The sequence below is a fragment of the Marmota marmota genome, unplaced genomic scaffold (assembly GCF_001458135.2).
Source record: "Marmota marmota marmota unplaced genomic scaffold, marMar, whole genome shotgun sequence".
NCBI lineage: Eukaryota > Metazoa > Chordata > Mammalia > Rodentia > Sciuridae > Marmota > Marmota marmota.
This window is the reverse complement of record NW_025999990.1, coordinates 11340147-11366350: the sequence shown is the minus strand read 5'-3', so window position 1 is coordinate 11366350 and position 26204 is coordinate 11340147. Positions and strand designations below refer to the sequence as shown.

General features: G+C 41.3%; 1 long non-coding RNA gene across 1 annotated transcript; it reads left to right on the top strand.

The window, feature by feature from the left end:
- LOC125617786 lies at positions 1–24781 on the top strand. Its single transcript, XR_007348902.1, has 3 exons — positions 1–86; positions 22679–22798; positions 24510–24781. It is a non-coding gene; the product is annotated as an uncharacterized LOC125617786 (long non-coding RNA).
- The last annotated feature ends 1423 nt before the right edge of the window (positions 24782–26204 follow it).

Below are 26204 nucleotides of genomic sequence, written 5' to 3'. Positions count from 1 at the left end.
CACAGAGAAGGTGCTCCACAGTGACTCACACCCTGACATTTGACTGAAGAACACATTCAGGGTGATGCTGAAGGCTGACTATCATGGTAACTGCCTTTCTCTCAATATTTGTTATCCATCATGTTCCTTTTTGTCTCCTGCCCTCCTGATTGGCCCATTTTTTTCAACACCACATCTGTGTCAACACCACCACTATGACCTCATTCACAGACTATTTTACCTATGCAAGAATGAATACTCTGCTTTCCAGAGAATTCACATTAGAACCAGTTCCTCCCCTGCAAGACAGTTCCTTGGGTGTTTCCGAAAATAGTAAGAGCACCTGCAGATGACAGCCTTTCCCATCACCATCCAAGGTGACGGAAACTCAAAAATCCACCAATGTAGACACACATGCTCTGAAACTTACTCAGGGGGAAAAGGGGTTCTAGTTTCTAGGTCTTGTCTTGAGGGGAGAGAAGGGCAGGAGAAAGAAGGGCAGAAGAAGAACAGAAACTTTACTTCCAAGGCTCTTCCCATGTCTATCATTTCAAAGTACTTAGTATGCCCAAACACCATATTTTAGGGTATTGGTTTCTGAGTCCCAGTACTATATCCTTGCACTGATTCCTCCATGTATAAAACCATGTCTACTCAAGATAATCTCTAATTTTTAACATATCAATTAAAAATATCAGCTTTATTTTATTTTCCATGTTGGATGAAAGGGTCATCCAACTGGACTTGGGCCTCTGCAGGCAGCACCCTGTTGTAAAAAGACTGTGGAAATGACTTCCTCATCCTCTCCTTTAAAGTGTGCTTACTGAATCCCTGTCTTTTCCAGGTTTAAGTTCTGGGCTAGATCACTGACCAATTCAAGTCTCAAGACCAGGGTACCTCTAGCCCTCACTTTAAGCAGAGCATTCCATAAATACTTTAGCAAACTGGATTAAAGTTCTGCTGAAACAAATGCTGAGTAGTTTTAATTTGTGGAAAGGAAATGTTATTTGGAAAAAAAAATATTGCTCTGCAATATTTTTACACTGTGGTACAGCTCAGAGTGCTGGAGAAAGTACTTCAAGATCAAAAAGCCAGCCCCATTATTAGTAATTCATTTGCTTTGGTACATGTGGGAGATAATGTGTTCCCTGCTCTGTGGTCTAGGTGGCCACTTCTTCTGCCAGCAGTGATTTGGAAGCACTTCTGAGCTAAGTGCCATGTGGGTCGCTGCAGGGTGGTGGAGAGGCCACCCTTCTGCTGGAACCACTAGGGCAGCAGAGTGGCAGCTTCTGCTCTTTTTGGGTTAAGGCAGATCCAGGCTCTGCTGACAACAGTGTGTTCTGCAGGCAAGCCCCACTGAAAGCCCTTGGAAAGGCTCCAAGGAGCTCAGTGAGCACTTCTTAATGCAGTAACACTAATTCATTTTCAATGTAAGATTCATTTAGCCCAGTTCTTTCATTATCCACATGTCACATGAGGTCAGCGCTGTGGAGTTGCATAACACATAAGGGCCACAGGTTAAAATCAAGAGTGGATTCCTGTGCATTCTCAGTATATTCTGTGCCAGACTCTGGAAACGCACCCTCTAAAATGGGAGACACGAATGCTTAATAAATGCACACATAAACTAATCCAGTAATCTGTCAGTCAACAACATTTATTCAAAGTCTCTCAATTGTCAGTGGTGATGGAGAAGAACAATACCATACCCTGCCTATTTTGGACACATAGTTACCCAATAAACACTTTTCATTGGTTGATTACTATATGAATCAAAGGTTGATTTTAAAAATTCACTATTTATCTTCAGATTGGGATGGCGACAACTGATCTCCTCCCACAATTGGTGTGCCCTTCTTTTTGAGTACTTTGCTCAAGCTGGTGCTGAAATGAGCTTGCGTTTTTCAGTACCAATTAATGCGACAGAGAAGTGGCAAGGAGAGTGCTGCACAGCAAGAGAAACTGCATTTGAGAGATGAGCTTTTGTGTATGCTGTAAGGCGCAGCAGGCTAGGAGATAATAGAAACTTGGATTTGGGAAATGACAGTGGAGCTGTTCCAGAAGCAGTCAGCTTTAGGATCAGCTCCACTGAGTAGGGCTAATATGCCTTGTGGTTGGGGTGGAGATGAGGTATGAGAAAGAGAACTAAAGATGACTCCCAAACTAAAGAGCACTCTAGATTTGTAGCCTGCCCAACTAAAGAGAGGGTTGGAGCATTAGCTAAGACAGGGAAGACAGAAGGAAATACCTTAGGTGTGAGTATGTTTGGAGTGGAAATAAAGGGGCAAAGGAGACTTAAGAGCTATTTTGATCATGGTAAACTTGAGATTCCTGTCTTCGTTTTGGTTTCCAGAAACAAATTTCAAAGGAAGAGTTTGAAGACAATGGTTTATTTGGGAAGTGATGCAAGGAAGCACAGGGTAGGAAGCAAGAATAAGACAGGAAAGAGAAAAAACCCAGTAGGGTATACATTATCAAACAACTGGATCCTCATGCTGAAACACAGTCTACAGTATGCATTTCAGAGTGGTCCCCTCTGAATGGCAAGGACACTGGAGAATGTACCAATGGCTCCCATAAGTGATCCCAGGGTTTTGACCACTTACCCTCTCACAGGCTGCACGCTGGAGTGCAGCAGGCTCTGACAGCCAGAGAAAATCCTCAAGGCAAAGAGGCAGGTACTGGCAACTGGAGTCAGGCTGGTGGGTGCTGAAATGGCAAGGGCAGAAGGGATGCTGGTGGGCAAGAAGAGTCTCAAAGTCAAGCCCTACTGAGGACACTAGTTCATACAAGGAGAGGTGCCAGTATCCAAGGAGCCAAGTGCAAAGGCCAATATCATAGTTGAGTCTAGAGTCATAAAGAAAGACAAGAACCAGGAGAGCCCCTGGACAGATCAGGGTGATCCCTCTGAAAGAGTAATGGCCCTGGGACACCTTCTGAAGACCTCAAGTCAGTATCAATAGTGGGTATCTCCAGTTCCAGAACTGGGATGGATTGAGTGGGATTGAGTGACTGTCAAGGGCTGTCAGAGCTGTTCTGGGAGAACCTCGCTAAAGACTGATTAGGCAACTTTATAAAGTTGTCCACAGACCGGAGACCCTATAGTGTTTTTCTCTAAATGAAAATGGTGGTGCAAGAAAGAAAAGGGTTTTTCTTAAACTCTGAAAGTTCGTGGATGTCACTGTCTACAGAACACTGCACTCACGAAAGCTCATCTCCGGGATTTTATTCATGAAGGGGGTTTGAATGTTTTATCAATATTCATGAAAAATGATTTTTAAAGAAATAACATGTCAAAACATCTCAACCCTGAAGGTCACATTGTTCAACTCTTTTCTTCCCATATCACACATTAACTGTGTCATTTTTTTTCCCCTCTGCCAGTTCAGCACAAGTCCTCCAGGCAGTGTTAATTACTCTATTACTTTATTGAGGTCCTAATTAATTAGAATCTATTGTCAAATGTGATCATCTATTTGTTCTAAATACCTCTCTTCTCTTTCATTAAAGCCACAAGTCAGGTAGTGCTGGAATTTTCCTATAAGGATAGTTGAGTATGATTTCTCAGTGTTTCTTTCTGCAGCTCCAGGTTATCCTACCTTTTCTGAGCTGCTAGCTATTTCCAAGCTGGGGTCTTTTTTAAGTTAAAGAAGGGGGAGGGGCCAAATCTTTGCGATTTAAATATAAACAATTTCTAGTTTGGGAGCTGGCCCCCCAGTGTTTTCATGACTTAGGGGACTGCTGCTATTCCCCTGTCCGCTCCTGTTCCTGCCTTTAGCAATTTACATTCATAACTGTTTCCTTAACTTTATTCTTAAAAAGTGCTTATGATCCTTCCCAAATAAATTCTATCCTTTCAGTTCTCACTTTACTTCCCATCAGGAGTTCTTAACTTGAATCTCATGAGCCCTAAGAATTTATAGATTATTTTCAAAGACTCTAAGAAAATTTGACATGGCTGGCACTTGGGCCTCTTCAGGGTAAAAGTTCTTTCTTCATCTTCTGGAGGGAACAAGTAACCTAAAACCAGGCTTAAAAAACAAACAAACAAACACTGTTTTTCTTATTTTGATTTTTAAAAGTTTGCAAACAAATGATTTTCCTTGGTTGGGTCCTTCCCCTTTAAGCCAGCTCTTCAGGGCCTTGGGGGGCTGCTCCCCTTAACTGAATCATCCCTAGCTAGCTTCTGCAAATCCTCCCTTTGCATTTTTACCAGGTAGTTCACAATCCAAATCCAGGCAATGAAATAGAGAACAATGCTTCACCCTTAAATAGTTAAAGTGGTTAATTTTTTCCCCCCAGGAATGGACATTATTAAGATTTTTAACTTGCTCTCATTTATAAACTGGAACTGTGGATCCTACTCAAAGATGTCCTGGTGAGTTAATCATGCTATGAAACAGAAAAACTCCAGGACAGTCAGCATCCAAACCAAAGGAGGACATTTTTTTCTCATCATGAGTGAGATGCTGACTCTCCCTTTTAGACTTTATGTTCATGTCCAGTGCACCCTGTGGCACATGGTCAGCAGCACAGCACCCTGTTCCTGCTCACCAGGGTCCTGTTCCATTTGGAGCAGCACACGTATGCTAATTCGCTGCCTGCTAATCTGCCTAAGGGGTGGAGCTGTAAGCTTCTAGGATTTGTCCTCCTTCTCCTGATCTAGGAAAGAAATGTTGGATATCATTGTTGTGGATATTTGGTTATTAGTGTGCAATCTGGAGATGGGTTCATAGTTGGTTAGGAGGAGCCATGCCAAGAAATTTGGTCATATGTCAAAGGCAATGGAAAGGCACCCAAAGTTTTAAGTAGAAAAGAATAGTCATGATCAGATTTACAGTTTGAGCATTACCATTTAAACACTATGTCAGGGAGGTATAAGACTTGAGGTCAGCTGAGTGTTGTGGTACGTGCCTGTAATCCTAGAGACTTGGAAGACTGAGGAAGAGGATTGCAAGTTTAAGGGCAACTTCGAAAAATTAGTGAGACCTTGTTTCACAATAAGATGAAAAGGACTGGCGGGAGGATATAGCATAGGGATAGAGTTCTCCTGGGTTCAATCCCAGTGTGTGTGTGTGTGTGTGTGTGTGTATAAAAGGATTGGGGAAAATGAAGGCTATATTTCAAGCTAGAAAATGTGGTCTGTTCCAGATTAGATACAGGTGTGCAGAAAATGGGTTAGACAGGATGTGTGGGGAGTAGGAATTGACTGACCCACGTCGTCGGAGGTGGGGTAAGAGGGGAATGGACTGAGCCGGCAATAGATGGTGTGTCAATCACTAAGATGGCAAACAGAATAAGCAGTTTAGTTATGGGGAAGAAAGAGATGAGAAGTCAACTTTGAAAATATTGACTCTGAAGAAATCTCCCAAGAAAGAGCATGCCATAGATAATTAGAAATATGAAGCCTGGAGCTAGGAAAGCAGTCTGTGCTAGAAAGAGGTCCATGTCCCCAGTGACCATTGATGTCATGTGAGTGAAGACCACCAGAGATGGAGGATAATGAATGGAGGACAGGATCCAGGGCAGAACCTGAAGGAAAACAAATATTTAAGCCATGGATGAACAAAAAGGAGACTGAACAGAAGTTACTAGGAGTTTTAGGAGAAAAACAGAGTGTGTTGTCACAGAGATGAATTTTGAGGACATTAAGTGAATAAGCCAATCACAAAAGGACAAATGCTATGTGATTCCACTTCTGTGAGGTACACAGAGGAGAAGATTCATACACAAGAAAGGGTGGTTGCAGAAGCTGGGGAGGAGAAAACAAGGAGTTGCTTATTGGGTACAGAGTTTCAGTTTTGCAAGATAGAAAGAATTCTGGAGATGGATGGTGACGATGGCTGCCCAACAATGTGAATGTACCTAATGCCACCAAACTACGCACTTAAAAAGGATTAACATGGTACACTGTAGACTCTGTATATTTCACTACATTTTTTAAAAGCATGTGTTGTCATGGAAGCTAGGAGAACAGAGCATATAGAGACGGAAGATGGAGTGAGCAGGCAAGCATGCTCAAAGTTAGGATGAAGATGTTGATTTAGTTTAGCAACATGGCGAACACAAATGTTCTTTTCAAAAAGTAGTTTTTGGATGTGATAGGGTTAGAAGTCAGCTTTCTATGGGTTAAAGAGGGTACTGCTTCCAGTCAAAGATTGTTTGGTAGGTACAAGATATAGGGATTCCCTTAAATCTTTAAGGATTCCCTTTGACTGCAATATAAACATGATAGATAAAATATAAAAGGAAAAGAAAATACAGAAACAGGACACTAAAAATAACACAGGTACTTTTGCTGAAATAAAGACAAGCTGCAAAGGGCTTGATGACTGATTTTAAATATTCTCTATATCATTATGGGGTAGAATTTCCATGTTGCCAATAAAGAACTGAATCTGATTGGGTGGGCCCGTGGTAAAGGCAATTGTGGGATTAGACAAAGAGGGAGGAGTAATGAGAGGAAGAAGGAGAGAGAGGCCAAAATTCCAGAACACATGAGAAAGAAAGAAAGAAAGAAAGAAAGAAAGAAAGAAAGAAAGAAAGAAAGGAACGAACGAACGAACGAACGAACGAACCACAAATTTGCAAAATAAATTTGTGCCAGGTGCGGTGGCGCACACTTGTCATCCCAGCAACTTGGGAGGCTGAGACAGGAAGATTACAAGTTTGAGACCAGCCTCAGTAACTTGGCAAGGCCCTCAGCAACTTAGAGAAACTCTGTCTCAATATAAAAAAAAATAAGTAAATAAATAAAAAGGGCTGGGATGTAGCCCAGAGGTAAAGCATTCCAGGGTTCCAAAAAAAAGAGAGAGAGATAACTTCATTTGTTCTGAATTACTGCAGTGATAAAACACTTAAAATAAGCATATTTAGGATCTGCAAAGTAATAGAGGAGGGAACTGAATATCTAATGGAAATTTGGGCAGACAATAACAGGGAATAATGAAGGAAATAGTAAAGAAGAAATAGCAAAGAAGCAATATTTGAGGACATAACAACTAAGAATATTCTGTAATTGAAAATAAGGCTTTAAATCAAGAGTATCCTCTCTATAAAAAAGTTAAAAAGAAATGAAACCACACCTAGAAGTAATATAATGAAGATATAAAGTGCAGAAGGACAATTTTAGCTATCAGCTGTCAGATTACCTAATAAGTAATAAGAATGAAAAAGTCCCAGGCTTCTCAGCAGCAATAGCAGAAGCTGGAAGATCATGGAGCTATAGCTTCCCAGTGGCAAGGGAAATACAAATTATTGTTCAAACTAATATTGAAGAATGAAGGCAGTGAAGACATCAAGAACTCATTATTACCCAACCATGTTCACTTTTAAGGTTTCATCTAACCAAGGAATCACTTGAACCCGGGAAACAGCACAAGATACAATAAATAACTGAGCACAGAAATCGATCCAACTATTCAGAAATGCCATTTTAAGAATTGTTTTTTATTCTTTGAAAAGATAAAATTAAAACACTAGAAATAAGTATTAGTATAGAGGTATGAGAAGGACCCGAGAGGTTTTATTCAGACTGGTTAAAAACTGGAAACAGGACAATGTACAACAGGTGAATGGCTGATAATGTGATATGTTCATACTAAAAAATATACAGGTAAAAGAACAAAAGGGCAGCTGATCCCTGTGTTAACATGGATGAATCTTGCAGACATGTTGAATGCAAAAAGCCAAACCCAAAAGAGTGCACAATTCCTCTTATGATTCCATTTATATGAAATTGAAGAATGGGCAAAACTTAGTCATGATGCCAATATAGGGTTATATTTAAGAGGGGACTATTAATTGAGAAGGATCAGAGGGCATCTGTGGACTAATACAAATCTTTTTCATCTTTTACAGTTCCTAGAGCTGTATACTTAAGATTTGTGCAATTTATCTTATTATAAATTATCATAGCAGCACAATTCACAATAGCAAGACTGTGGAACCAACCTAGATGCTCTTCAATAGACGAATGGATAAAAAAAAATGTGGCATTTATACACAACGGAGTATTACTCTGCACTAAAAAATGACAAAATCATAGAATTTGCAGGGAAATGGATGGCATTACAGCAGATTATGCTAAGTGAAGCTAGCCAATCCCTAAAAAACAAATGCCAAATGTCTTCTTTGATATAAGGAGAGTAACTAAGAACAGAGTAGGGAGGAAGAGCATGAGAAGATGATTAACATTAAACAGGGATGAGAGGTGGGAGGGAAAGGGAGAGAGAAGGGAAATTGCATGGAAATGGAAGAAGACCCTCAGGGTTATACAAAATTACATACAAGAGGAAGTGAGGGGAAAGGGAAAAAAACAAGGGGGAGAAATGAATTACAGTAGATGGGGTAGAGAGAGAAGAGGGGAGGGGAGGGGAGGGGAGAGGGGATAGTAGAGGATAGGAAGGGCAGCAGAATACAACAGACACTAGTATGGCAATATGTAAATCAGTGGATGTGTAACTGATGTGATTCTGCAATCTGTATACGGGGTAAAAATGGGAGTTCATAATCCACTTGAATCAAAATGTGAAATATGATATGTCAAGAACTGTGTAATGTTTTGAACAACCAACAATAAAAAATTAAAAAAATAAAAATAAATTATAAATTATAAAATAATTTTTTAGAATACCTACCATTTTAGGGAAGGTACTGAAGGGATAATGGATCAAATCAATATAAGTCCTGTGGTTGATTATTTTGAAGTCACAATCACCAACAACTAAATGTTGAAAAGTAATATGGTGAAAGAGATGATGATGTAAAGCATAGAAGAAAACTATAAACTCAAACAAACAAAGCGGCATTTATTTTTGTCTTCAAAACACAGAAAAGAATATTACGGATACAAAGTGAGGGCACAGATATTAAAATTAAGGAGCATTTTGAGAACAAAAAGAAGCTATTAGAAATTTTAAAATTTAACCAAAGAATAGGATAATAAAATAAAGGTCATTTCCTATACATCAGAGCAAAAGAACAAAGAGATGGAAAACTGGGAGGAAAGATAAAATCACAGAAACCATTTAAGAGATCCAATATCTAAATCAGGCTTTATTTTATTTTACTTTATTTTATGTTCAGTGCTGGGATTCAAACCCAGGGCCTCAGGAATATCAGGCAAGCCCTCCACCACTGACCAGCTCTTAGTCAGACATTTTTATTCTGGGACCTACTGACCCCCAAGGTCTGTGGAACACATTTGTCTATGAACTGGATGGGAAAAAATTCAGCTTTATTTTTCCTAACAGATATATAGCATTTCTCTCTGTTAAAAATGTAAGTAACAAAGCATAATAATACCTGCAACTTTGCCACCAATAGAAATCACATATATTTTTAATTGTATCAGTTAATAAATGATAGTTATTAAACTTGTTGCTAGGTGTTATTAGTTACGCACATACATGTTTATGTGATTGATTTGTTTCTAAATGTTTTGTCGATTATGTTTCAGTAGATGCATATTTCTTTATAATCTTAAGCACTTTATTTTGTGCATTAAAAATATTATTGTGAGAAGAGATTCATGGTTCAAAACAAGTTGAGAACACTTGATCTGAAAATAGGAAGTAAGATATCAAATAAAATATCAAATAAAGAAATTAAAAAAGAAAAAGAAAAAAAAATTTCCAAAACTAAAGGACTTGAATCTCCATATTGAATGTGACCTCTGTATGCTCGGCACAGTAAGAAATATCTACATCAAGATCTAGGATTGTGAAGTTGCAGAACCTGTGTGGTAGAGAAAAGATCCCCAAAAAAATTCTTCCAAAGAGGAAACAAAGTAATATACAAAGAATTGAGAATAACAGCTTCAGATTTCTCAGCAGCAGGCACTGGAAGCCAGAAGACAGTGGAGCACAGCCCACAACTCTGAAGGAAAATTATTTCCAGGCCAGGATTTCATATGCAGCCAAATTCTTGATCTCAATTAATAGTGAACGTAGAATAAGGAAAATCTCAGGCAATGCAGGAGTGAAGCGATTTCTCTATTGTGAGAACCCAGAAGCTTCTGCTCAATCACAAGAGTACAAGACCTGGGATCTAGCAAAGCAAGAATGCAGCATGGGAGGAAGTGAAGCCTGTGCCAGGGTCACAGTGAAGGGTGCCCCCAGAGTAGCACAGTAGCAAGATGGTCAATGTCCCCAAAATAAATGCAAGTGACAGTTTCAACAAATGAGAGATTTTTTATCTCTGGCAAAGACTTGAAGCTAAATCAATGACAGCTACTTTTAAAACAAAAAAACAAAACAAACCAAAACATGAAAGAAAAAAAGTCAAAAGTTGGGCCCAGTGTGGTGGTGCACGCCTGTGATCACAGAGACTCAGGAGGCTGAGGCAGGAAGATGCCAAGCTCCAGGTCAGCCCTGGCAACTCAATAGGATGCTTCCTCAAGATTTTTAAAAAAGCATAAATCAAAAGGGCTATGGGCCTAGCTCAGTGGGAAAGTGTTTGCCTAGCACATGTGTGTTCCTGGTTTAAATTCCCAGTACTGCAAAAAATAAAATTTAAAAAAGGATGGAATCTTAGCTCATAAGAACCTTAACTTGAGATAGTTTAAGTTGTTTGCATTAGAGCAACAGAATTGACCAAATAAACTCTCACAGATTTTTTTCAAATCTGTGACTCTTAAGAGAACTAAACCAACAGTGTCCATTGTCCCCTGTGGTTCTCTACAAAATACATTTAGTACATGTGAGTCTATACACGTGTTTTAATATGTACGGGGTCTGGTTGTGTTCTTCTTCTTCATCATCATCATCATCATCATCATCACCATCATCATTATTAAAGCAGTACTGGGGATTGAACCCAAGGCAATCTATCACTGAGCTACATCCCTAGCCCTTTTATTTTTAGAGAGGGTCTCACTTATTTGCCCACACTAGCCTTGAACTTGAGATCCTCCTGCCTCAGACTCCCATGGAGCTGGGATTATAGGGCATGCATCACCATGCCTGGCCTGAATATGCTTTTGATTTTGCTCCATTTACAGCTATCCACAATTAATTTAGAATGTTTTTCCTGGATCATGCCTTTATATCACTGGAAAGCAAACCTAGGTTTCAAAGAAGATCAACAAAACCTTGTGTAAGCTGCATACAACAGATAAATTTATGATGGCTGTATTTATGTATATGAAAGGCAATAAGCTGCATGTGGTGGCACATGCTTGTAATCCCAGTGACTTGGGAGACTGAGGTAGAGGGATCATAAGTTAGAGTCCAGCCTGGGCAATGTAGAGAGACCCTGCCTCAAAATAAAAAAATTAAAAGGGCTGGAGATGTAGCTCAGTGACAGAGCACTGCTGGGTTGAATCCCCAGTACAGGAAAAGAAAAAAAAGAAAGGCAATTTATGACCCATATACACAAGACACTTGATCTTTTTATTTGCAAATAATGTCAAACTTACTAAAAGTTGCAAGAATAAAAGTAGCACAGAGAGAATGCCCGTATATCCTTTACTTGGATTTGATAAACATTTTGCCCCACTTATTTGAGCATTGCACACTCTCTTTCTCTGTATGTTTGTATATCTTTCACCCCTTTTCTACACACACACATGTGTGAGCACACACACACACACACAATTTTTTTCTGAAGGCTTTGTGAACAGGTTTCATACACTATGACCTTTCATCCTCAAATACTTTGTGTATTTTCTAAGAATAGACATGTTCAATTATGTAACCATAGTACAGTTATCAGCTTGGTACATTCATATTGATTCAATACTCAACCATCCTTTTCCCAATTTTTCTGTAAACTTAATAATGTGCTTGATGACATTCCCCCCTCCACTAGAAGATCAAGACCATTATTTCATTTAGTTTTTATGTCTCTCCAGGCTCCTTCAATCTGGAGCATTTCCATAGCTAACCTTTGTCTTTTCTCTCATTAATATCTTTCAAGAATATGCTCCCCTCTCCACCTCTTCTATTAAAATAAGACATTCTTCATTTTCTGTTTATCTGATATTTCTTTGTAATTACATTGAGGTTCTGCACCCTTAGCCAGAATACTGCATAGGCACTGGATCCTCAGAGCATCATATTTGGAGGTACATGAGTCCCATCTGGCCCTTGTTAGTGGTTCATTTTTATCACCAATTCTAGACATCATCTGATTTTTCCAGTATAGAGCAGCTACTTTCTTCCTTGTAACTAAGATACCACTGATGGGTAGACACTTTATACGAATACCTGCTCCACATCAAAATATCCTCTCAGCTAGAGCATGCATTCATGATTCTTGTCTGCCACCATCTTTACTAGATGTTTGCAAAAAGGTAATTTTCAGTTCCTGTGCGCTCTTTACATTTATTGGTTGATTCCTCGCCATGGTAATCTCCTATCTGTCTACCTATCTCTCTATCATCTATCTGTATGGATTCATGAATTCCTATTTTTCAGTAGTTTATAAATTATAAATAGTTAATAAAGAGTTTGTAATTGTGCTTAAGCTTCTTTGTGGTGCTCGGGTTGTGCCATATTTGGCTAGGGCAGCCCCCTCACACTGGCTCCTGTGTGACGCTGATAAGCCCCATCATTTTTAGAGTATTCCTTACTTTCTGGTCTAGGGAAGTGTTCCAGGCCAGCACTGCTCTTAGGTCCAGACAAGCTCCTGGGTCAGCATCTCAGGAGGCTCTGTGCTTTAGGAGCATCATCCTCATCATTTTTAAAGTCCTCCTCTGGCTCCACCAGGGACAGCTGTGTTGCCTGGCTGTGGGGTCCTATCTCATTCTCCCACTGAAGAACTTTCCCAGCTCTACAGTGATGAATCCTCTCAAAGAGAAATTAGGGAAACTACCCCATTCACAGTAGCCTCAAAAAAATAAAATAAAATACTTGGGAATTGACTTAACAAAAGAGGTGAAAGACCTCTACAGTGAAAACTACAGAACACTAAAGAAAGAAATTGAATAAGAATTTAGAAGATGGAAATATCTCCCATGTTCTTGATAGGCAAAATTAATATTGTCAAAATGACCATACTACCAGATGCTATACAGATTCAACATGATTCCAATTAAAATTCTAATGTCATTCCTTATAGAAATAGAAAAAGCAATCATTAAATTCATTTGGGAAAATGATGAATGGATGATGGATAAAGAATATGACGAATGGATGAAGAATAGCCAAAGCAATCCTTAGCAAGAAGAGTAAAGCAGGAGGCATCACAATACCAGACCTTAAACTGTACTACAAAGCTACAGTGACCAAAATGGCATGGTATTGGCACCAAAATAGACATGTAGATCAATGGTATAGAATAGAAGATGCAGAGACAAAGCCATATAAATACAGTTATCTCATATGAGACAAAGGTGCCAAAAACATACAGTGGAGAAAAGATAGCCTCTTCAATAAATGGTGCTAGAAGAACTGGAAATCCATATGCAGCAAAATGAAAATAAATCCCTATCTCTCACATGCACAAAACTCAACGCAAAGAGTATCAAAGACCTAGGAATTAGACCAGAGACCCTACACCTAATAGAAGAAAAAGTAGACCCAAATCTTCATCATGTCAGATTAGGCCCTGACTTCCTTAACAAGACTCCTATAGCGCAAGAAATAAAATCAAGAATCAATAAATGTGATGGACTCAAACTAAAAATCTTCTTCTCAGCAAAAGAAACAATCAATGAGGTGAACAGAGAGCCTATGTTTTGGGAGCAATTTTTTGCCACATGCACATCAGATAGAACACTAATTTCCAGGATATATAAAGAACTCAAAAAACTTAACACCAGGGCTGGGGCTGTAGCTCAGTGGTAGAGTATTTGCCCCCCAAGTGTGAGGCACTGGGTTCAATCCTCAGCACCACATAAAAATAAATAAATAAAGGTATTGTGTCCAACTACAACTAAATATTTTTTTAAAAAACACCTTAACACCAAAAATACAAACAACCCAATCAATAAATGGGCTAAGGAGCTGAACAGACACTTCTCAGAAGAAGATATATAATCGATGAACAAATAAATGAAAAAATGTTCAACATTTGAAATGCAAATCAAAACTACTCTAAGATTTCATCTTACGCCAGTCAGAATGGCAGCTATCAAGAATACAGACAACAAAAAATGAGCATGTGGGGAAAAAGACACACTCATACATTGCTAGTAGGAGTATAAATTGGGGCAGCCAATCTGGAAAAAGCAGTGTGGAGATTCCCGGGCAAACTTGGAATGGAACCACCATTTGACCCAGCTATCCCCCTGCTCGGTCTATACCCAAAGTTCTTAAAATCAGTGTACTATAGTGACGCAGCCACATCAATGTTCATAGCAGCTCAATTCACAGTAGCTAAACTATGGAAGCAACCTAGATGCCTTCAATAGATGAATGGGTAAAGAAACTGTGGTATATATACACAATGGAATATTACTCAGCAATAAAAGAGAATATAATTATGGCATTTGCAGGTAAATGGATGGAAATGGAGAATATTATGCTAAGTGAAGTAAGACAATCCCAAAAAACCAAAGGCCGAGTGTTCTCTCTGATAAGTGGATGCTGATCCATAACAGGGAGTGAGGAAGCATGGGAAAAATGGAGGAACTTTGATTGGACAAAGGGAAGGGAGAGTAGGGAGGGTGCATGGGAACAGGAAAGATGGAGGAATGAGATGGACATCATTACCGTAAGGTACATAGAAATATAAAGTTGTGCTGCAATTATGTACAATGAATCAAAATGCATTCTGCTGTCATATATACCTAATTAAAAGTAATTAATTAATTAATTAATTAATTATTTTAAAAAAGAACTTTCCCACCTCTAATCTCCTCTCCTCTTGAATCTTTCATTGAATCATTTTGGATGGCCTGACATGCTGATTTGGTGTGACTTTCATGTATTTGGACACAGGATGAGTTCAGAACTCTGGGCTGCCAACCGTCTACTAAAAGCCCTTGGACCTGAAGCCCAGGTGGGCCTGGACATTGGCTCCTGCCCATGCATGTCTGATCTGTAGCTAATGGGCCTTGACTATCCCTGTTGAGGGTGTTTGAGATTTGCTCTGTACCCTGACTATAAAGTCTGCTGGCCAAATTGCAAAGTGTGAGGAACCAGTCTCAGAAGACTGTCCTGCGCCTGACACTAATTGCAAGGTCAGGGGATCCCCAAATCACACTCAGCTTTTCTAATTCAATAAGAGTGCTCATAGAACCTGCTGGAAGCTGTTATACTAACAGTTACCGTTAGTTACAGGGCAGTGATGAAGGCTTTAATCCAGCCAAAGTAGGGATGTGTAGGGCAGTGTCCAGGAGGGGTCCAAATGCAGACTTCTAGTCAACCTCTCTCCACGGAGTCATGGCAGTACCTCCTGGATTGCCAACAAGGGGTGCTCGCCCTGACCCTTTGGTGATCCTCTACAGTTTTTATTGGGCCTGCCTACATGACTGATCTTGAGTTGCCAGCCCCTCCCACAGATCAGGCCAATGCCTATAATGTCTAGTTCCTCCAAAGGTCAGAACTGTACAGCATGTCCCAAAACACCCATCATAAGTCACATTGCTAGAGTGTCCAATGGCCAAAGGCCCCAGGCAAACAAAGATACTTCCACCTGGCAGGACTTTTTCAGGGGCCTGGAGATCACCTCTAAGTATCCAAGGACAAAGGCCACCTCTCAGTTTGGGTAAGGTCAATTCACCATTATACACTGCAGTGTCATTGAGCCGTTCCTCTCGTTATCTCTTGCCCTCCCAGTGAGTCTTGAGCTGTGACAGCAGAGAGGTAAACATTTCTCCCACAAATGGGACTGCCTTTCTCACTCTACTCGTGAGTCCAACATGTCTCCTCCCTGTTCTCAGTGGTGTGTGCAAGGCAAGGGGGGAGGGGCAGCCCAAAGAGGAAGAGCAGGTTTCAGGAATGCAGTGATTCAAGACAAGATGGGGGGCGGGGAAGACACGTTATTCTACATTTAGCCTGTAAATGTCTGCTGGTAAATTTAATATGACCAGAAAATAAATTACAGTTTACTTTTACCTGCGCACTTGAGGCATTTATGAACATCATCCACAAAGCACAAGAACAACAATTGATTGAGTCATTGGAAGCCTCGTTCCCAGGAAGCTAAGAGATGAGGCAGCGTCATGAGTAAAGGTGCCGGGAACAGCAAAGGCAGGAAAAACTGTGTCATCTTGTATAAACCAGTTCTGAAGAGCCAGGGCATGGTGAGCAATCACAAGGTTGCTAGCTTTTCTCTTATGACCAGAGAGATGAATCTAGCCAGAACAACACTTTTGACAAAAAAGAACAGGAGGAGGTGGTGTCTGGATACTAGGAAGCACTTTCATGGGTGCTGTTTGAACAATCAATGGACATAAGAAGTTCTTCTCTATCACTTAATCTACATATTTACTGATAAATCTTTGTAATTCATATGGTATCATAAGTTTTATAATGCAAATTTTAATCAAAAAATATTATATAGATAGAGAACTTACAAAATGTATTTGCCTAGTGTCCTATGAACATAGAGGTAACCCCGTGCCTGGCTAGTTTAGTTAGCTTTTTTGCTGCTGTGACTAAAGGATTTGACCAGAACCACTATAGAGGAGGAAAAGTTTATTTGAGGGCTTACAGTTTCAGAGGTCTTAGTTCACAGAAGGCCAGCTGCATTCCTCAGGGCTCAAGATGAGGCTGAACATCATGGGGAGTATGTGGCAGAGGGAAGCAGCTCACATCATGGTGATCAAGAAGCAGAGACTCCACTCACTATATATATATATCCCAAAGCCATGCCCCAATTCCCCCCTCTTCTGGTCACATTCTAGCACTTCAGTTACCACTTAGTTAATCCCTATGAGGGGATTAATCGCTGATTAACACTCTTACAACTCAATCATTTCTCCTATGAATCTTCCTGCATTGACTCACACGTGAGCTTTTGGGGGACACCTCATATTCAGACCATAACACTTGTCTCCACCCCAGCTCTGGAATCAGTCTTTTCACCATGGAGCCTGATTTGTGGTATCAGAGACTGAGTTCTGAATATTAGCTGAGTCTAAAAAACACAAACTTTGAACCTGGGAGTTGTGGTTAATAGTTGTGGTCTTTTAACAGGTCACCATCTGTAGCGGATACTTGTCATTTGGGGTAACCCAGCATCCAGTCTTCTCTTCTTCCTAGTAATGCCCCATCTTCCATGGGGTGTGTAGTTGGTGAGGGGTGGTGACTCCATCACCATGGAAACAAAAGTGTCCAGAATGCTCTTTGCCTTATTCCAACAGAGTCATGTGACTTAACCTCAGCCAATTGAATGTTTTTCTTTGGGTATTTAAACCCAAATGGGCCACAATCTCGGGAACATAGATTACCAGAGGTGACCCCAGTGGCAATCATATGCAGTGGAATTTTTGCTTGTGGTCTGACCTCTAAACCACCTTGGTTTCTGACCATTTGCCAAGATTTACTTCGTCATCTCTGCAGTGATATTTTGGTATTTTCTGAAATTCTTGCAATAAATCTACCTTTTTAATTTTTACATAAGATGGTCCCTACTGGTTTCGTCTCTTGAAACAGCGAATTCTGTCTAAATTACATATTATTTATTTCTGGTATGAGGGTTTGGTTTTAGTTGTTTGGTGGTAGCAAGAAAATTTCTATTCACTCAGTTAAGTTTTGCAAATGGTAATAATTGTAGCTTGTTTTGGGATCTCAGGACACATTTAAGTCCTCCAGAAGCTTGAGAGTAGAGTTACAGGAAATTTCCATTTCCCAGTCAAAGCATGTGGAGAAAGTAGCTAACAAGGGCTCATAATCTTTAATTGGTGATTGTTTAATTTTGAGGGTGTTAATGAACAGCTTTCTAAGCCACTTGAAATTTTTCTGTCTGTAGAAACAACTCTCCCAATATATTTTATAACATTATGAACTGTTCAGTAGTGTAAATAAAAAGAAACTTGAAAATCTCAGGACCCATTCCTCACACTTACTTACTGAAAATTTCAAAGTAACCAAATTTATTTGTCAAAACAAGATAAGATTGTTTTGCCAAATAAATTTTACTTGTTTATTTAAAACAAAAACAAATTTCAAAAAAATAAAGGAATAAGCTATTTTATTTTCACCCCTGGTACATTGTCTGTATTTGCAAGCCTGGTAATGAAGAGACGGAGGTCTTCCAAAACAGGCTAGCCTGTGGAAGACACAGTCAACCTGCCGCAGCCTCTGTATGTTCAAACTAATTTCTGTCCCTTTGAAGTGGATGTGAGTGTATATTTTTACATTTCTAAAAACTAGTAAGAATTGTAAGAAGTATGAAAAAAAAAAGTTATAAGCTTCTATGTAGAATCATAAGGAAAGTCTGCTGGAAATCCCAGCTCTGTTGGGAAATGTCTTGTTCTGTCTAATTTTTAATTTGGACTGTTCTAGGCTTGAAGTCCCACCTACTTACTGTCCGCTTGCTTAGGCTCAGCCTAGAGGGAGCTATCTTTACTCCATATACCTAAAGCAAGGATTTCCCTCCTATGGCAGAAAAAGAGGCACGATGTGCCATTCTCGGACTGTTCGCCATTTAGATTTATGATATATTTATTTTCATACGCACATGCCTTGTTTTCTCAAATTAAGCCCCTCAAAGGCATGAGCCAGGCCGTACACAAATTCCTGTCATTTGATCTGTGTTAAATTCCATTTCTGCCCTTCGGGCCACTTTTACCTTCTCGCTGCAGTGTTTCTCAGGCAGGTCACCTACTACTACCTTGCTAATTCTGTCATATCTTCACGCTGCATAAACTATTTTCACTAGACTTTTAAACCAGTGTAGATAAGAACTCACTTTCTTATCTACACTGGTTTATTTTTCCATAAATGGAAAACCACTACTGTGTGTCACACATAATGTAAATACATAAACAATAACGACAACAACACTACTCTAGTCAGCTACTGCGACCTTTGAGCTTCCAGCCTAAGGGAATGGGGGAGATTAGCAAGAGCTAGAGAAATTTCACTTTAAATAATCAAAGGGATTTGGAAAGAACCCTGTAAAAGGAATACCTCTCATTCTCACCACGGGATTCAAGGTCAAGTTATCCACGCCATCCAGACCAACCTTGATAGCATGCACACCAGACATCCTCTACGTTGAGAAGCGCCAGCAAGAGGTGAGCAGCTGGAACCTAGGAACTGCATCTACAGCCCGTGTTCTTGTTTGTCTGTCTCCACAACTCACTCTCCAAGCTCTTCTCCACTCTCCCTTACGTGGTGAGACCATTCGAGGCCAACACCCTCCACTATCTGGGCCTCACCTTTTTTTTTTTTTTTTTTTAATCTATAAAATAAGAGAACCAGGTGCTTTTTCCAATTTCTTCCAGCCCTGACTTTGCCAGAGCCATGATCACACTAAAATAAAGTCTTCAATGAATCCCAGACAGGCACTCCTGTTGTCACGAGCTCTGCGGGCCCTTCAGCTCCTGCAGGATAGAAATCAAACATTATCCTTGTTTTTCTTGATCTTGACAGCTACCAAGCAAAGCAGAATTTGTCATTAAATCATGTCACAGAAAAAAGATGCCTCACCGTTTGTGCAAGAGGCACTAGGGACTGCAACTGGCCAGTCAGCACCACTGCAAGGGCCAAGTATGTACCCACCCCCTGACTAACAGAGAGAGGACTAGAAAAAAAATCATCTATTGAATTGATTAGTCTAGCAAGGAGGCTATACCCCACAGGCAGAGTAGCAGCAGAGGTAGCCAGACAGCACAGTGACCACTCCAAGACAGTGGGGCATGGAGAGAGGTCTACCCCACAAGCAGAGTGGCAGGGAGAGGTGGCCACCCCATAGGCAGAGTGGCAAGGAAGTCCAGGGGTAAACAGTTTACATGCATTTGGGGGCAGACATTAACATATTCATAAGCAATGTTATAATCTCCTGTTGCACCTACACCAATTTGCACATTGTCTAGATGTTTACAGGAATTTCTAAAAGTGCTTCAAATTGTGTTAATTCTAGCCGGGTGTGGTAGCGCACGCCTGTAATCCCAGTGGTTAGGGAGGCTGAGACAGGAGGATCCTGAGTTCAAAGCCAGCCTCAGCAAGGTGAGGTGCTAAGCAACTCAGTGAGATCCTGTCTCTAAATAAAAATACAAAATAAGGGGATGTGGCTCAGTGGTTGAGTGCCCCTGAGTTTAATCCACAGTACCCCCATTTCCTCCCAAAAAAACAAAAACAAAATTGTTTTAGTTCTTTTCCTGGGCATATCTTTTAACATGCAAATGAATTTAAATGAGGGTCTCAGTTTGGGGTTGTGACCAGGCCTGGGGGCATTGTTGATGTTTTCTTATTTCATCTTCGGTCTTGCACAGTGGATGTAATCAGGGAGATCTTTCTACCATTCAGCTTATGCATAACTGTGCAATGCTTCCCTCAAACTGTCTTCATCTTGAACTATAACCGGTCCCTGCTAATCTATCCTGGCATGGAACACGCCGTGCCCTTCTGCTAACCATTATCAACTTCTAGCCCTACCCTCCTGCCTCTCTGCTCCTCACTCATCACCCAGCAACTGGGCACTATTTGTGCATTGCTCACTAAGTCTCTCATCTTCTCCGTGAAGTGGATGACGCTATCCTCCCTTTACAAAGGACCGAAGATCTTTCTCTCTAGGAAGAGCCAAGAGCCCAGGAGCACAGCGAGGTTTACACTTGGCTCTGTCCCCAGCATTTCCATTGTTCTCTTGAGTTCCAATCACTCTGACATTCCACGTTTTATTTCCATAAAGGGAATGGAATCGTAGACAAGCTAAATATATTTTAGTATATAATCCCAGTTTAAGGTAGCTAAAGAATGACTGAGCCATAAAATCATGCTGAAATCACCCAGAAATTATTTTAAATAAAACAGAATGTTAAGGCATACTAGAGTAAGTATTGAGATTGTCACTCTTGTCATTCTTTGGTTCTGAGAACTAATCCCAGGGGAGCTTTATCACTGAGCTGCATGCTTAGTCCTTTTAATTTTTATTTTGGGATAAGATTTTGCTGAGTTGCTGAGGCTGGCCTTAAACTTGTGATTCTCCTGCCTCAGCCTCCAGAGTCACTGGGATTATAGACAGGCATCACCACACCCAGGAAACACTCTTAGTTTTGAGGAAAAAATTCAAGAATCAAATTTGTAGTTGCTCCCCTCCTGAAATCACTAAATAATACAAACCACAAATAGGGATTAAGATTTGGAAACTGGCCTTTATAGGAATTTTAAGGAAAAAAAAAAACTTAAAACTTAGGTGCTTTAAATCAAAGTAAATGGGAAGCTGGGCTTGGCGCTGAATACCTGTAATTCCAGTCACTTGGGAGGCTGAGGCAGGAGGATTACAAGTTAAAGGACAGCCTCAGCAACTTAGTGAGGTCCTCAGCAATTTAGCAAGGCCCTGCCTCAAAATAAAAAATGAAAAGGCCTGGAGAAATGGCTCCAGGATAAAGTGCCCCTGTGTTCAATCCCTAGTACCCCTGCCAAAAACATGTAAATGGGAATTACTCATGGGAGAAAGAAAATATACCTTCCCCAACATGATACACATTCATAAAGCTATTTCATATAATGGTATTTCTGAAGGAGCAGCTCACATTTCATACAGAACAATAATAGTGATAAGAATATTTGCCTGCAAATATATACTGGAAAATTGTTTATTCTCTGACAAAATATTAACAACACATAGGCCTACAGGCTTAGGTGAGTCATATTTCAACACTAAACATTTAGGCCAGGTCACCTGCTTAGTCACTGATTCTCCCCCCAAAGTGGCTATTGTACTAGCAAGGGAACTGTACAGAATTCAGAGACAAACTACATCCTAGGAACGTTGTGTTTCCACTAAACACAAAGCTCTGGAGTTCTGCTGAGGAGCTAAGCAGGTCTCTCTGAGGCTATTTCTACCATTATAGGAACCTAGAATCCAGGTTTGTACTGATGACACGTGTTACACAAGAGCAGAGGGTATAATTGTGTCTTAGGAAAATGTGTCTATTGCAGGAACAGGTTCAGATCCACCCAAGAAATGAAGCTGTCAGTCTCTGGCGCCTAGAGGCCCAGTCTTCCCAAAGGACTAGAACCGGAGAGCCGAGGAATTACATATGCACTTCCTCTGCACTGGAGGAAAGCTGTGCAAACTATTCACAGCCTCACTCAATCACTTTTGCCAGCTCTGGGGAGAAATTTCCCTGACCAGTCGGCACAGACAGGGTTTGCTAGGCAAAACGATTAGAGGAATATCACAGAGGAAGGAGAAAGAGAGCAGAAATATCAAGTACTAGAGAGAAGCAACTTTTAACCACTTTACCGTTTTCAAGGGGCTGGGGATGTGGCTCAGTGGTAGAATGCTTGTCCTGGGTTTAACCCAGCGCTGCAAAATGACAACAAAAATTGCCTTTGAGGTAGCCAGGGGTGGTGGCGCACACCTGTAATCCCAGCAACTTGGGAGGCTGGGGCAGGAGGCTGTCAAGTTTAAGACCAGCCTGAGCAACTTATCTAGACCTTATCTCAAAAGAAATCAAGAGGGGCTCAGTGATAGACACTCTCTGGGTTCAATCCCCAGTACAGAAAAAAAAAATTGCCTTTGAAACACTTCTTAAAAACAACAAAACCCTTTTATATTAGTGTTTTTTTCATTAAAGCAGATAAATTTGGGGATTTTTATTTCAATTACTAAAATACTCTTCCCTTTACCAAAGATTTTTGCAGAGTACCTGGAGAGATGTGACATTGGAATGGAATTAGAGTACTAAAGTTTGAGCTTCATATAACTGATTGGATCTAGTCAAGGTATTGAGTGAAGGACCTGTGCATTTCAGGTAAGGTAGCAAATTGCCAGAGGGGATATTTGAAAGTTTCCAGAAATGATGCAATGGCCTAGATTTCCATCAGAGTAATCCGCTGGGAGGGAAATGGATATGTAAAGATGAGTTGCCATGAGTTGATCTTTGTTGAAACTGGTAATTGATACCTGCAGGCTCATTATATTATACTCAATACCTGTTTTAAATTGCCCACAATAAATCATTTAAGAGATTTTTGTTTTTAACTAGAGAACGGGGGTGCACCCCTCTAACTCCCAACAATTTGGAAGGCTCAGGCAGGAGGATCCCACATTTGAGGCCAGCCTTAGCAATTTAGGAAAACCCTGTCTCAAAATCAAATTTGCCAGGCACAGTGGCACACAACTGTAATCCCAGTGGCTCAGGAGGCTGGAGCAGGAGAATTGCAAGTTCAAAGCCAGCCTCAGCAAAAGCAAGGCACTAAGCAATTCAGTGAGATCCTGTCTCTAAATAAAAACAAAATAGGGCTGGGGATGTGGCTCAGTGATCAAGTGGCCCCTGGGTTCAATCCCCGGTAAACCGCGCCCCCCCAAAAAAAATCAAAATTGAAAAGGGAGTTGGGATGTGGCTTAGTGGTAAAGTATCCCTGGGCTAAAACGCCAGACAAAAAAAAAAAGAGAGAGGTTTTTGGTTTTTGTTTACTTGGTTTTTTAAAGAGTAGCTCAACAAAGCAAAAATGGGCAAATGGTCAGAGAAAGGAGAGAGACACAAAAATTACATGCAAAACCACAGAATTGCTGGGAAAGCTAGGAGATAGGGAGCCAGCAGTGAGCTGGACAGCTGTGGGCAGGTCTTGGGTCCTAGGCAGAGACTACATGCATCCTGGCTCCTCTGCAGCTGGCAGGAGGGAGCAGAAAAAGTTTGGCAGTGTCTGCCCCGGGTAAACTGTGATGAACCCCAAAGATGCTGTCAATGACCCTGACATGCTCAGCCTTGAATTCTGGGTCCTCCTCGGCAATGTCATGATCCCCACCACAACCCCCCAAGCACCCCGCTTATCTCGTCCCATCTCAGGGCTGACCTGAGCTCATAACACTGAAGATTTTGGAAAATCTGATGGTGTTCTCCTCATTTGTATTCTCACATTCATGGTCTTCTCCCATTGGCCTGTGGGTGTCCTTATGGGGGGAGGTGAGGAAGGGGGCTGGGAACAACCTCGGGCCTTACAACACAGCAGCACACAGAGGGTGGGGCAGGAGAATGCGGGAAGCCATGCTGTGCTTCTGGTAGTTAAAACAGGATTTTGCCCAAAGACAGTGTCACCAGCGGGTGGTTGAGAAATAGAATTTATGTTTCCTTTTATCTCCTCCCAGGAGACTATCAGGAGCCTGGTCACCTGCACTGGTTTAGGTTAGAGGTGGTGCCTTGGGGACACAAAGGGAAAGGCAAAAGCCTGTCCTTTGCACCCCAGAGGAATGTGAAGATAAAGAGGAGTACAAAGGCAGAAGGAAAGGCAGATGGAGGATTCCCATTTTCTCTCCCTGTCCCCTGGAGGATAGTTGATGGCAGCTTTGTATCTATCTCTCCTCTCCCTGCTCATGGCTCTAAGCTGCCTCCCTCCACACTCTGGGCAGCTCCCTCGAAGTGAACACCCCAGCAAAATTTTTTTTTTTGTTTTTGTTTTTCAAGGAAAATTAATTATGGGATTATTATCCCAGTAACTAAAGAATTATTCTCTTTACCAAAGATATATGCAGATGGAAGATGGAGAACCTTGTGCTGGCTGGAGAGGCCTCTGGGATAGGGCAATGGGCTCTCTCCAGGCCTTCCAGTGGCACAGGGCGAGGTGATCCCGTCCATGGCAGATGGAGAACGCAGCACAAGCTCAGCCCGATTCACAGCAGAAGGAAAAGCAGAAGTTGTGCTGGGCTGGAGCCTAGGAGTCAAGCAACCAGACTCCATCAAGTCTAGAAGGCAGACGCCCGTCACCGGAGCTGCGATGGCAGCAGGACCAGCAGCAACCAGGTGGTATCCCTGCAGAGACCAGAGGAGCCAGAAAGTGTCGTAACAAACCTACCCCTATTTCCCAGAACCTCAAGGCTTTATTATCCCAAGAGTACCAACATGGAAGAGAGGACAGGGGTGCTGGTGAATTTTAGGTGTTGAAGGGATTAAAGAATATCTAAAAACTTGGAAATGCATAATTTGGGGTGTGTCTGTGAGGGCATTTCCAGTGGGCCAAGTGAGGAAGACCTGCCTTCCATGTGGGTGGCACCATCCAATCAGGCCTTTGGTTTCACTCCCAGAGCTGGGGCTCACTCAGACAGAAGTTCAGGGTCTCCAGGACTTAAGCCAGCAGTCCCCTGGGTTCTCATTACTCAAACTCAAAGTTACTTCATCAGTTTCCTGGAGGATAGTTTGATGGCAGCTTTGTATCTATCTGTCCTCTCCCTGCTCATGGCTTTAAGCTGCCTCCCTCCTTCTGATTTGGACTGAGCCATGTCACCAGCATCCCAGGGTCTCCAGCCTGTAGGTGGCCCACGATGGGCTTAGCCACCATGGGATTGTGAGCCAATTCCCCGAAAATCCCCCCTTCTGTGCCTATCTATATATATCTTCTAGGGACTTGCTGGGAGCCATTAGCCAAGTAGGTATGACAATTTCCTTGCCAGCGTACCCCATGTTGCTGACATTTTGCAGTGACATTGAATGTAGTTGACCTTGCTCAAGGACCAGGGCGGATTAGGGTGTTCCCGGTTTAACATAATCGGGTTTAGGGCGTTCCCAGTTTAGGTTCCAGGTTTAAGGTTTAAGATTATTCCTGCTGGGAATAGGGCGTATCCTGCTGCCTAAGTTCCCCTTGAGTTCTCACGGGATTCAGAGTATATTTTGGGAGACAGAAGCCCAGTGGAGGAATTTGGGAGAGAACGTGGATTTGGGCAGAGAACGTGGATTTCCCCAGAACGTGTCTGTATACGGCTGGTGTGAGTTCGGGAATAAAGAGTTGCTGTTTGAATCTACAAGCTGTGTGGTGGCTCGTGATTTTGTGCCCAGCCAGACTGCGGCAGGGACTGTCTCCCTGGAGAGCCCTGACTGATTGGGGGTGGGGTGAAGAGAAGGGAATTACCAGATTAGGCAGAAAGTTTATTAATTTTTTGTTGCCCAATGAGTAGGGCTCTTGAGGAAGACTTGCATTATTTCTGAAAATCTAAGTGTACCATCCATGGTTTTGTTATTTTGAAACAGAGAGTTCCTGAACTTCCTCATGCTGAGAACAAAAACTTCCTCGTGCTGAGAACAGAGGCCAAGAAGGCTGAAATTGACATATTCTCTGTAAGCACAGAGCTGCTAAATCTGTAAGTGCACATCACCTGGCATTTGCTCCTGTAAATTATAACTGCTTCTGTAGGACAGCAGAGAAGCAATCTCAATGTTTTCTCCA